Consider the following 12944-nt stretch of genomic DNA (forward strand, 5'->3'; position numbering starts at 1 on the left):
ATTTCTTAATCATTCTTGGAGGCATAATAAGCTATATTCAAATATTGTTTAGAGAAACTAGGTAGAGCTTAAATTAATAACTGAGCTTATTTCTGTTATCTGTGACAGACTTAATCACTCATCTTTCAGAATTTTCACGCCCTTTACACCTCAGGACATCCCATCTACCTCTGACTTTGCCCACCATAATATGAGAGGCTTTCAAGCTTCAGTAGGAAACAATATTGTGGACCAGCAATTTTACTACCTATTGTGATTTTACATAAAGCTATCCTTAAATATGCTGGTATAATTATAGTAAGGCAGGCTGTATTTTAGGTTACAACATTTAAACAGATCTATTTGTAATTCTTGCAAAACTATAATGAAAAAATGTTGTACTTAGTTCTTTCTATGTGCTGACAGAGCACATGGTCTGAAATGAGAAATGGCATCAAGCTGATTTTATTTGCAATATATTTCTTTGGAGAGATGCTATTTTCTTCAAGAAAACAGTTTATGGCTTTTGTCAGAAAGTATTGACTGCTCTCTTAAACAACTGGCTTATTTCTATTTTGCAGCCTGTGATCCATTATAACCAATGATCCAGTTATCTGATCTACACTAATACGATCATAGGATCTTTGTTTCTTGATAGGCAGAGTAGAAATCTCAAGTCCTAACTAACATCTCATTTTTAGCCAGTGCAAAATTCCCACCAAAGATATTTATTTTTTAGTGTTTTTTTTAAAGATTTATTCTTAAGAGAGGAAAGAGAATGAGAGAGAGAGCACGAACAGGGATAGGGCAGAGAAGGAGGGAGACACAGAACTTGAAGCAGACTTCCAGCTCTGAGCTGTCAGCACAGAGCCTGATGCAGGGCTCAAACCCACAAACTGTGAGATCATGACCTGAGCCAAAGTCAGACGCTTAACCAACTGAGCCATCTAGGTGCCTCCAAAGACATTTATTTATTATCCTCACTCAGGTTTCAGCTTAGGTTTCCTAAATTTATGTCCCTTTCACTTCATATATTAAGTATTTACAATCTCATTGTGCTGTGTCTTTTTTTTTTTTTGTAAGCCAACCTATATCCTTTTTGAATCAAGCTGATGTGCAAATAGACAGATAGATGATCTATATAGGTGAACAGATAGATAATGGATAATTTAGAATTTAGTCTGTACTAAATAGGACGACTGCAAATATGCGTGGTGCTGTGGAAATGCTAATGCTGGAGAACTGGTTTGTGGTACCTGTTCCTCCCTTAACTAGCCCTGATATTTTGGAAAAGTCATTACATTTCAATAATCCTCCACGTTCTTATACACCACTAGGGAGAGAGATTGCATGATGTGTAAAATCCATTCGAACTTTCATAATACAGTATATGGGACTGAAAAATATCACCAGCAAAAGCTTGTTCAAAGTTCTAATGCAGAGCATGCCACTGATAATCACTACCATGTAAAACTTATTGCTATTTTCTTATGCAATGACGTTATCTAAGATGGAGGGTAGAAAGCTGGAAAAGCTTCAAGAGTGCCTCGTTGTAGAACTTCAGAACACTAGTTTTGAATGGTCTAATCAAAGGCATGGAACTAATAGTGAATTTGAGTCTTCAGTCTGATTTTAAGCTACCCTAGGTATGAAAAGGTTGGCGACAGATCAATGGTAAAATCTAAAATATGATAGGAGAAACCTTAGAAGCTGCTAATTATCTCTAAAGATTACTTTTAATGAAAGATTTTGGCTGTTTTTCTACAAGCACATCATCTTTAATATGCAAATTTTTATTTTTATTTATTAAAAAAGAGGGTTTCTTTAAAGTCATTTTCTTTAAATTTTTTTTTTACAAATAGTTTATTGTCAAGTTGGTTTCCATATAACAACCAGTGCTCATCCCCACAAGTGCCCTCCTCCATGCCCATCTCCCCCCACCCCCCCACAACCATCAGTCCTCAGTTTGTTCTCAGCATTCAAGAGTCTCTCATGGTTTGCCTCTCTCCCTCTCCCCCACTATTTCCCCCTTTCTTCTCCCCCGCGGTCCTCCGTTAAGTTCCTCCTCCTCCTATGCGTGCAAACATATGATATTTGTCCTTCTCTGCCTGACTTATTTCGCTCAGCATAACACCCTCAAGGTCCATCCAAGTTGCTACACATGGCCAGATTTCATTGCTCATTGCCATGTAGTATTCCATGGTATAGATAAACCACATCTACTTGATCCATTCGTCCGTTGATGGACACTTAGGCTCCTTCCATGTTTTGGCTATTGTTGAGAGTGCTGCTATGAACATTGGGGTACATGTGCTCCTGTGCATCAGCATTTCTGGATCCCTTGGGTAAATTCCTAGCAGTGCTTTGCTGGGTCATAGGGAAGTTCTATTGTTAATTTTTTGAGGAACCTCCACACTGTTTTCCAGAGGGGCTGCACTACTTTACATTCCCACCAACAGTGTAGGAGGGTGCCCATTTCTCTACAACCTTGCCAGCATCTAGAGTTCTCTGATTTGCTCATTTTAGCCACTTTGGGGTGAGATGATATCTCAGTGTGGTTTTGATTTGTATTTCCCTGATGAGGAGGGATGCTGAGCATCGTTTCATGTGTCTGTTAGCCATCTGGATGTCCTCTTTGGAGAAGTGTCTGTTCATATCTTCTGCCCATTTCTTCACTGGGTTGTTTGTTTGTTTTTTGGGTGTGGAGTTTGGTGAGTTCCTTATAGATTTTGGATAGTAACCCTTTATCTCATATGTCATTTGCAACTATCTTTTCTCATTCCGTTGGTTGCCTATTAGTTTTATGGATTGTTTCCTTTGCCTTGCAGAAGCTTAAAAAGAAAAGTTTTAAGTAGACTCCATGCCGAGCGTGAAGCCCAATGTGAGGCTTGAATTCATGACCCTGAGATAAGACTGTAGCTGAGAACAAGAGTTGGATGCTTAGCTGACCTAGCCATCCAGATGCCTCTAAATATTTCCATATTTAAAGTTTTTTTTTTAATTGATGAGATTTTCCCCGACCTCCTATTTTAGAGATCTTGAAACTTAAAGGAATTGAAGAATGCCAGCAGTTGACCCTACCTAATACATGTTCCCCTCTGTAAATACTTGGGCCAGACTTCCAAGGCCACTTTAGGATAGGACACTAATAGATGGCTTTTACTTTAAGGAGCTGGTGCACCCATGTCTCCCTTGTGAGTCTTGGCTACTAAATGCCCACAGCTGCGCCTGTCTGAGAGTTGCTCTAAGTTGTTTAGAAGCTGCCCCATCTATCTGGGAATTAATTAGCTTAGGCTGTCCCCTAGGGGGAGTAGCATGCAATGAAGATGGAAATGTAAAAGATGCAAGGGCCATTTGCCTCTTTGCCTCAAAAAGGGACAAGCCTGTGGTACCATTGATGGCCCAGAGCCCCTCACGTGGTCAGGCTCAGGCTGGACTTCTGATAACTCATCTAGGCTGTGGGGTGGGGCGCCTGCAAGCAACATTCCCCAGATATGGCCAGCTGTGTTCCCAGACTAACTGGCCAATCTCAGTTCAGCTAGTGGGAGGCGCCGCTGGCATCAGAGCAGGAAAGGAGAGAGAAGGAGCAGTTCATTGCTGGCTCCAACAGTGGCCGCACTTGTTGGCATTTACCATAGAGGAAGCAGGGCCAAAAGAGATAAAGATTCCAGCAGCCCCAAACAGTAGAGAAATCTCTATAGGTAAGTTGCTCAAGCTAATGGGCTTGAACAGTTTCCTGATTTCAGGCTGTCTTTTCTTCTTCTTTTTTTTTTAATCTAACAATTCCTCTTCTTGCTCCTCCACCCTTTTTAATACCATTGTGAACAGGTTCTTATATTAAATCCCTACTGTTTAAAATACATAGAGTAGTTTTGTTTTCTCCCAACTGGATCCTGACTAACAAAATAGCTATTATTTATATACCACCTACTATAAACCAGGAATTTTGCATAAGTTAGCTCATTTGATCTTTAAAATCAATGTGTGAGACACTATTATTTTATAGATGATGACACTGAGGCACAAAGTTAAGTCATGTGCTTAAGGTAAGATGACTAGTAAGTGTCATGGCCAGGATTTGAATCTAGGAAGGCAGGGAGCAGAATTCATACTCTATCCTATGTGTTAAGAGGGCACATCATGTTCTTGGTGTCAGGTGTCTGCAATCCATCTATTATGGACTAAATATTTGTGTCCCTGCAAAGTTCATATGTTGAGATCCTCATTTCCAACAAGATGGGATTAGAAGGTGGGTTTTGAGTGTGAGACCCCTATGAATGGAATTAGTGCCCTCGTAAAAGACACTCTCTTGCCCCTTGTCATTTGAAGATAAAGGGAGAGGATGATAGTCTGCAATCTGCAAGAGGGCTCTCACCAGAACCCAGTCATTATGGCACCCTTACCTGTGACTTCCAGCCTCCACAAATGAAAGGAATAAATCCCTATGGTTTATAAGCCACTTAGTCTGGGACTTTGTTATGGTGGCCTGAACAAAACAAGACAACTTCTTGGGGTGCCTGGCTGGCCCAGTTGGTTAAGCATCCAACTTCTCCTCAGGTCATGATCTTGTGGTTCGTGGATTCAAGCCCCATGTCAGACTCTGTGATGACAGCTCAGAATGTGGAGCCTGCTTTGGATTTTGTATCTCCTTCTCTCTCTGCCCCTCTTCTGCTCAAGCTCTGTCTCTCTCTCTCTCAAATAAACATTGAAAAATTTTTTAAAAAAGACAACTTCTAACATTCTTTCAACATTTATAAGTATGTGCAAATCATAGGATATTTATGTCTTTCATGTAGATTTACTATATTTGTTTTCATGTATTCAGTTTTACTTGAAATCTCAAATAATATAATGCTGGCTTAACAATTAAAGGGTTCCTCATTCTCAGGATGTTGTTGGCTGAAGTAAGTTGACTTTATTTTTGACGTGACGGAGTGAAAATCTTAAGAGAATATGTGTAAAATTATTTCTTTTGGTGTCAGTTCCTTTAGAGACTGATGTTCTGAACAAATGAAGGAATAAATATTAAACTACAGCAACATTGATAGTTTGTGTAATTAACTGGTCTGTCAATTTTTTCAGTCAATTTTTTGATCCATTTCTCCTCCACCATACTTTTCTTTCTGATATGTAATAAATTTTTAGATCACCAAGAACTTTGTGCTCTTTTAAACAATAATGAGATGAGAAGGGGTTAAGTTTATCAAACTTCTGAGGTCCCATCTGGTAAATATATAGTAAATCATATTTGCCTATATCAGTGATGAACAAAGTTAACATTGCACATTTTTTAATCAAGGCACAGTGATTCTGTTACTAGCTAGAAAAATTATTGAAACTTTCTGTTCCTCATTTTCACAGCTGAAAAATGAAGGTAATAATAGGGTCATCTCATAGGGTCGAGGCAGTGATGAATTAAGATAAAATATATAAAACGTTTGCCCGACAGAAGAAAGTGATATATATGTTAGTTATTATTCCCTTCCATTCTCCCTCCCTCCTTTCCTTCCTTCCTTCCTTCCTTCCTTCCTTCCTTCCTTCCTTCCTTCCTTCCTTCCTTCCTTCCTTCCTTCCTCTTTTCTTTTCTCCCTTCCTCCCTTCCTTCTTTCCTTCCTTCATTTCTTTCTTCCTTCCTTCTTCATTATCCTCACTAGGTCCCACAAACCTCCATTTTAGACCATTTTTCAACCTAGTATGTCTCCAGCAGACTCAATCTAGAAAACACTTGTGGTAATTACTGACCTCACAACCACTGCACTTTTTTTTTTTGGACTTCAATTTATTAGACCCAAATGCCCAGGAAGCTTGGCTACTTATACACTATTGCTGATATCATTGTTTTTGCTGCTTCAGTACTCCTGTTTGCCAGCAAATGTCCTAAGAACATTCACAGTGTCACAGCTGGGTGATCAGAGGATGATAGAGCATTATTCTCCTAAGTCACAGTATGACTAAGGTAAGAACTATTCTAAGCACGCAAGCACTGAACAGTATTTTGTTGGAGAATTGCCTGGGTGAGTATACAGCTATCCAAATATTCAAGTCTATTTTTGCTTCAATCTCTAAGGAATGCAGTTTTTCTCCTTCTGCTTAAAAGAAGTCACCAACAACTCTCTTATCGCTACAAATTAAAAGTGGCATAAATAAAAACAGTTTCAAGTAGTTCAAAAACCAACAAAAGAAGGGGTGCCTGGGTGGATCAGTTGGTTAAACTACTTTGGCTCAGGTCATGATCTCACGGTTTGTGAGTTCGAGCCCCACGTGTGGCTCTGTGCTGACAGCTAGCTCAGAGCCTGGAGACTGTTTCAGATTCTGTGTCTCCCTCTCTCTCTGCCTCTCATCAGCTTGCACTCTGTCTCTCTCTCAAACATAAATAAACATTGAAAAAAACTTTGAAAACCACCAAAAGGAGAGCATGAAAGTGTAGAGAAATCATTCAATCCTACACTGCAAAACTTTCATGTTTTACAATGTTGGTGATAAAGTTGAGTATATCCTCCCTTAGGGGATAAAAGCCCTGTGAAGCTCAGGTCAGGATGAAAATTATATTTCTTTACTTAGGTCTCATAAACATATTTGACTGATCATTTAAATTAATGAGGGAGGCAGAGGGAAAACTTCACTTTGCATTGCAAATGGAGCAGAGAAACACATGATTTGTAGGAAAAGAGACTGAATAGCTGTGAACATAAACTATATCACTTTAAAGGTCTGAATACTGTTTTCTCTTCCGACGGCAAATAGAATCAAAATATCAGTAAAGTCATCACTTTGGTATTCCTAGATCATGCCATAAATAGGAAGAAATCTTGGCCATAAATTTTATGTTTTAAAAAGCCATCCTCTGTCCTCACCCTGAATCTATAAATGGATTAATGGGGGCGCCTAAGTGGCTCAGTCAGTTAAGTGTCTGACTTTGACTCAGGTCATGATCTCACGGTTCGTGGGTTCGAGCCCTGCGTCAGGCTCTATGCTGACAGCTCAGAGCCTGGAGCCTGCTCCTGGTTCTGTGTCTCCCTCTCTCTCTGACCCTCTCCTGCTCACACTGTCTTCTGTCTGTCTCTCTCTCTCTCAAAAAAATAAATAAAACATTAACAAATTTAAAAAAAATAAATAAAAAAATAAAAAGGGATTAATGTTACACACATACCTGATTTACGTACAAGTAGAACTTCAGGCTTGTGGAAATTATTCTTTAAAATCATCAGCATATATTATATTAACATAACGTGAAACTCAAAGAAAACACTCACATTTGTTTCGCTTCATTTGTATTAACCATTTGGTTAAGCATTTTTAAGCTTTCTTTGTTGTTGTATATGCTAAAAAGAAGTATTCAGAACCTAGAACGTTGGTTTGACACAAAGGAAAACTACAATCTATGTAACTGCAATAATTAGTCTATTTTGTGTTTTGGGAGATTCTGAAATAGTTAGAAACATTGTTTAAAGATTGTCTTAATAACCCAAAGGTGAAACAGAATGGCTTAATGTTTTTCCCAAATTAAGCCAAAAAGCAAACTGTTTTAAAACTTGTCCTTGTATAATATAAAATTACACATCCAATTAAGTTAAATAAAAATAAATAAAAATGAGCTAGGTTCTGTTTCACTAATCCTAAAAGTCTGGCACTTGAGTATAACCAAGCTACAAGGTCAGTCAGCATGCGAGCTCATTGGTTACTTCTGGCCTGAAGACCAACGTAATTGAGAAAGTATGAAACTCATTTAAATATTTCTTCTCCTGTTTTATCGGCTTGAATGAAAGAGCGAACCTGAGAAAAGGTGAGACAAGCATCCTATCTGGTTTTGAGAAAATGAGTTATCTGCCCACCATCAGAACTAGGCATTGTTGCTGTTTTAAGCACCCGAAGATATTTCAGCAAATTGTTATCCAAACATCAGCGAAACAGAATTTATCCATTAACATAAGGCAGCTAAATGTGTCCTGGTTGATATTGACTAGTCAAAAGAGGCAGAAGTTCATATAAGCCGGATATATTACTCTTGACTGTGTCTTAGTTTAATTAAATTAATATGGATCGACTACCTTCTGGGTTCTTTTATTTTCAGAGATTTCCAACCCTAATCTTTAGAATCATAGGATTTCAGGAAACATTAAACGTAGACGCTTTCTTTCTCCCATTTTACTGACTCGTGGGATAAATGGTACTGTGTATCCCAGAGCTCAGACTTCAGAAAGTAAGATCTTTGACCCTTCACTGATGGACGTCCTCCCTCCTTAGCTGGCTTCTTCATGTTCTCACTGTGGTCCAGGTTTCTAGCACTTTTCTTTCTTTCCAATAGTTAACGTGTATTTCTCAGTTTCTACCCCAGATTATTTTATGTATATATGTCTGTATGTATGTAAGTTATTTGGAGGGGAGGGGCAGAGAGAGAGAGAGAGAAAGAGAGAGAATCTTATGTATGGGCTCGATCCCATGACTCAGGGATCATGACTTGAGGCAAAATCAAGAGTCAGTTGCTCAACCGACTAAGCCACTCAGGTACCCCTACCCCAGATCGTTTTAGATTCCCTTCAGATATAAAAAGGATTTGGACAGTTTTTACTTTGAGCCATGGATTTTTCCCCCCTTTAACACACTTGTAAAGAGAACTCCAAAGCGCCCCTGCCTTTAGATATGGCAAATATCATCCTCTCTAAACCATTTGGTGTGACATTATTTCACGGGGAATCACCTCCAGATTTTGTCTTTCCTACAATATTCTGTGATCCTTCTAGGGCATCTGGTGTTTGCTTGGTCTCCTTCACCCCCCTCGCTCTCCTTCTGTTTGCCTCAGTTTCTGTTCAAAATAGGTCTTTCTGTTTGTCTCTATCTCTTTTCCCTCAGCAAGCTGAACTCCATCAACTATCAGAAAACTATGCAAATAGTATAAGAAAGGCTTTTATTGTTCTTCTCAGTGGCCCAGCAATCTAATCTTTCCACCCATGGGATAATATACAAGCAACTATCAAAATGTCGTATTGACTTGGCCCATGGAAAGAGCACTGGTATAGGAGTCAGCAAACACAAACATAGCTCTGGCTGCTGGTCCCCTGACCTGTGATCCTGAGTCACTTAAAGCCTCTATAAATTTCAGTGAGTCTGTACATAGCATTGGTGGTTGTACATCCTTTAAGGTTGTTTGGAGCACTGAATTTTGAAATAAGGCACGGGAAAGCAATTTGTTAATCACAAAAGCTATACAATGCAAATTATTATGCTTATTATATTATTTGCTTTATTTCTTTAAATTGTAAGCACAGACACAGCAGGGCCTTTCTTCTGTTAGTTCTTTAATAGCCCCTAGCAAATTTATAGTCAGAATTCCACACATTTCTGATTATGGAAGTTAGCCAATGCTAAAGGAAATCATTTAAATCATTCCTCTCATTACGAAAATACATATTCCAGTGTGTTTAGGTTTCTGTGAAATTATAGTAGCAGTGGTCGTGAACTAACAAAGAGTGGCTTCATATATCTGTGTTTAGAAAATAAGGCTGAGAAGACTTATCTGGGGAAAGCAGAGTGGGTATTGAATGTAAGTACGAAGCAAGAGGGAGAAGCAATAATGTGATGCACTTCTGGCCTCATTACTCTGGAAGAACTTTCTTCTCCTTAATGCATCTGTGAAACTCCCTGAATGTTAATGAAAGTGATGTGTGCCCAATGAGGGGAGAAAAAAGCTAAGATTGAGAACCAACACCAATGATGCACATTTAATGAACTAGTCTTCTTTAGTTTCATGCACTACTTCTTTAAAATTCTGCCTTCTCATTTTTAAAGGTATATTAGCAGTGTCTATTTGGGGCCCAGAAGAAGTTCAAGTGGAAGAAATCACTTGTTTGAAAATTAAAGGGTGAATAGTTTCCACTGGCACACAAAAGCTTCTGGTCTTGGAGCCATTTTTGAAAAATCACAGTTCTGCATTGGTAGGGCAATGTGGGAATGTGCCCAGGGTTCTTTTGAAACCCTGGCATGTGCACTAAACGTTTCTTGTCTGAGACTAGTCCATGCTTTTGTGTTTTTTGTTGCATTCCTGTGTTTGGAGAGTGGATAGAGTATCCTAGCTGGCTGAGGTTTTAGTCAATTATATGATCATTTGTTTTGACCTCCACTGTCATTTTGAATCTTTCTTCTGTTTGGAAAATTCCAGTCAATGTGGCATCATCCAACATTGGCATAATGGGACCAAGAGTCTTATTTCAAGATTTTGATATTACAGTAATATACCAACCATATTTTAAAAGCTTGTAATAGAGAACCATCAATTTGATCTCTTCTCAATGATTCAGCATATTATGGGGCCATCTTTTCTCACAACCTACCCAGAATGTGGCTAAGAACATCACTTCTCTTTAAAATTATATTAAGGAAAGTTAGTAAAGTAAATAATATATTGGAGAGCCAATTATCAATACTTACATTCTCTACTCTTTTAGATAAGTTATGTCAAGTCTCTCCCTTCAAGTACCATGGATACCTGGGAGATGAATGTCGTCATACCCACATCAAAGATACATTTAAAAAAAGAATACCAGAATCCATGAGGCGGTGATTCTTTAAAGCACTTAAAGTGCTTAAAGTATGATCTTGTACCACCAACATCAGAATTATCTGGGTACTTTTAAGAAGATGTTTCCTGGTCACCCATTATTCAATCCTATTAAGCAGACAAGAGAGGTATTTCAATGCTTTAAACTACTTTTGGTCAAGTATGTAACTGGTAAGCAGCTGGTACTGGTAAGAAACATAAAGAACTAAACATTCATGAAATATATGAACATTACTGGGCACCAAACTTATGTTTGTATTAGAAACCTTATGTATGTATTAGAAAGGACATTGACTGTGATAGCAAATAGCCCCATGATCTTGTCATACAGATTTTGCAACATATAAAGCAAATATTAAATTTTAATAGTTACAAAAGCCATTTTTCCCATTGAAATGGTGCCAGAAGGGGCATCTGGGTGGCTCAATCAGTTAAGCGTTTAACTCTTGATTGCAGCTCAGGTCGTGATCTGACAGTCCCTGAGATGGAGCCCCACCCAGTTGGGCTCTGTGTTGACAGTGCAGAGCCTGCTTGGGATTCTCTCTCTCCCTCTCTCTCTCTCTCTCTCTACCCCTCCCCCTGGTCACACACATATACTCTCTCTCAAAATAAATGAATGAACTTTAAAAAAAAGAAATGATGGTGGGGCACCAGGGTGGCTCAGTTGGTTGAGCATCTGACTTTGGCTTGGGTCATGATCTCGCAGCTCGTGAGTTCAAGCCATGCGTCAGGCTCTGTGCTGACCACTCAGAGCCTGGAGCCTGCTTCAGAGTCTGTGTCTCCCTCTCTCTCTCTGCCCCTCCCCCACTCGCTCTGTCTTTCTCTCTCAAAAATAAAAATAAAACATTAAAAATTTAAAAAAAAAGAAATGATGTAAGGAAGCAGATGATTTAATATCAAACCCAAAATGATTGTTCTTCCTTACGTGGAGCAAATTCCATGAAAATAGCTTCCCTATTGGCTTCTGAGTACACTTTGTTCATCAATTCTGTTAAAATCATACTTATTATTTTTCTGGCATGATATGTGTTTTCAAGCCCCTGCTATTTTTTCCATTCAGAGTTTTGCTCTTCCACTCTTACAGAAAGTGGGTAGCTTTTTAATTTTTCGTCTTGGCAACTCTTCTAATGCTTTGGTTACCTGGGTCGGCTAGTCATAAAGTCTTTGGTTTCAGAATTGTTTTTAGCAGCTATAATTTAGCAGCCATAATTGGACCTTGCTCCAATGTATTGGTCTTTTATTTTCAGAGGGAGTATAAAAGTGCTAGGAGTGTGATTTCTATAATTTCATGATAAATGGCCAAAAATGAAACAACTTTAGTCTCCATTACTTCAAATTGCATTGTTTGTTCACTGAATTCATTTTCAGTCCTCACAACAAGGACAAGAAGGGGTGTAGGAAGAGAGCTCAGGAAGAAAGCAAGATACTTTAAACAAATTTGTTTGAGGGGCACCTGGATGGCTCAGTCGCTTAAGCATGGAACTCTTGATTTCTGTTGAGGTCATGATATCATGATTGTGAGATCTGAGCTTGCATTGGTTCCGTGCTGAGCATGGAATCTACTTAAGGTTCTCTCTCTCCCTCTGCCCCTTCTCTGCTCATGTGCACTCTTTCTCATAAAATAAAAAATAAATAAGTAAAAAATTTAAAAAATCATTTGAGTATATGTTCCATTTTTGCCTGTTTGCCTTAGTGACTCAGCCTTTATGGTGTTTAGTCAACTAGATTGGACGACTAAGGACAGATGGAAATGAAGCTCTTCCTTACTCTAATGTAGTCGTAGTCATTAGGTGATTATCTCATCCATTCAGTCCTAAGTGTAAATTCATTGTCATTTTATTCCTAATCATCTACCTTTAACCAATGAGGCAAGCAATTTGACTCTACCTAAACTTAGTATTGTGCTTCTGAGGGAAAGTAATGGATGCATATACCTCCTGAGAAATTTTTACAATAGAGCACCAGATTCTAAATTATAAAACAACCTCCTTACTGAGACTTGCACCATGTTCATTTCCAGAAGTTATTAACACAGTGATACAACTATCAACATAAAAAGTGCAGTGGTAGATGCTCATTTGATTTTGTATTCAGATCATATCTTCTGTTTCCACTGAAAGTATTTGAAATCATTCGGATCTACTATTACAAATAGAGACCCATAATAATATCACCAGGGACTTGAAAGTGCTTTATGCCAATATTTTAACCCAATGGAACTATATTTCCTCTTGGTTTCATTTTGTAAAGCACAGCCTCATAAAGATGTGTAACTTTTACCCACTCATTCTTAACGGAAGAGAATAAGGTTGCCACTGTGGTGAGAAGCTCTCAATAAATTAAGGAATTAAGGGAATAGCAGTCTCTTTATCAAACACTTGGATTGTAACCATCCCTACTTCCTATTCCA

The sequence above is a fragment of the Hyaena hyaena genome, unplaced genomic scaffold (assembly GCF_003009895.1).
Source record: "Hyaena hyaena isolate Hyena2069 unplaced genomic scaffold, ASM300989v1 scaffold_122, whole genome shotgun sequence".
Lineage (NCBI taxonomy): Eukaryota > Metazoa > Chordata > Mammalia > Carnivora > Hyaenidae > Hyaena > Hyaena hyaena.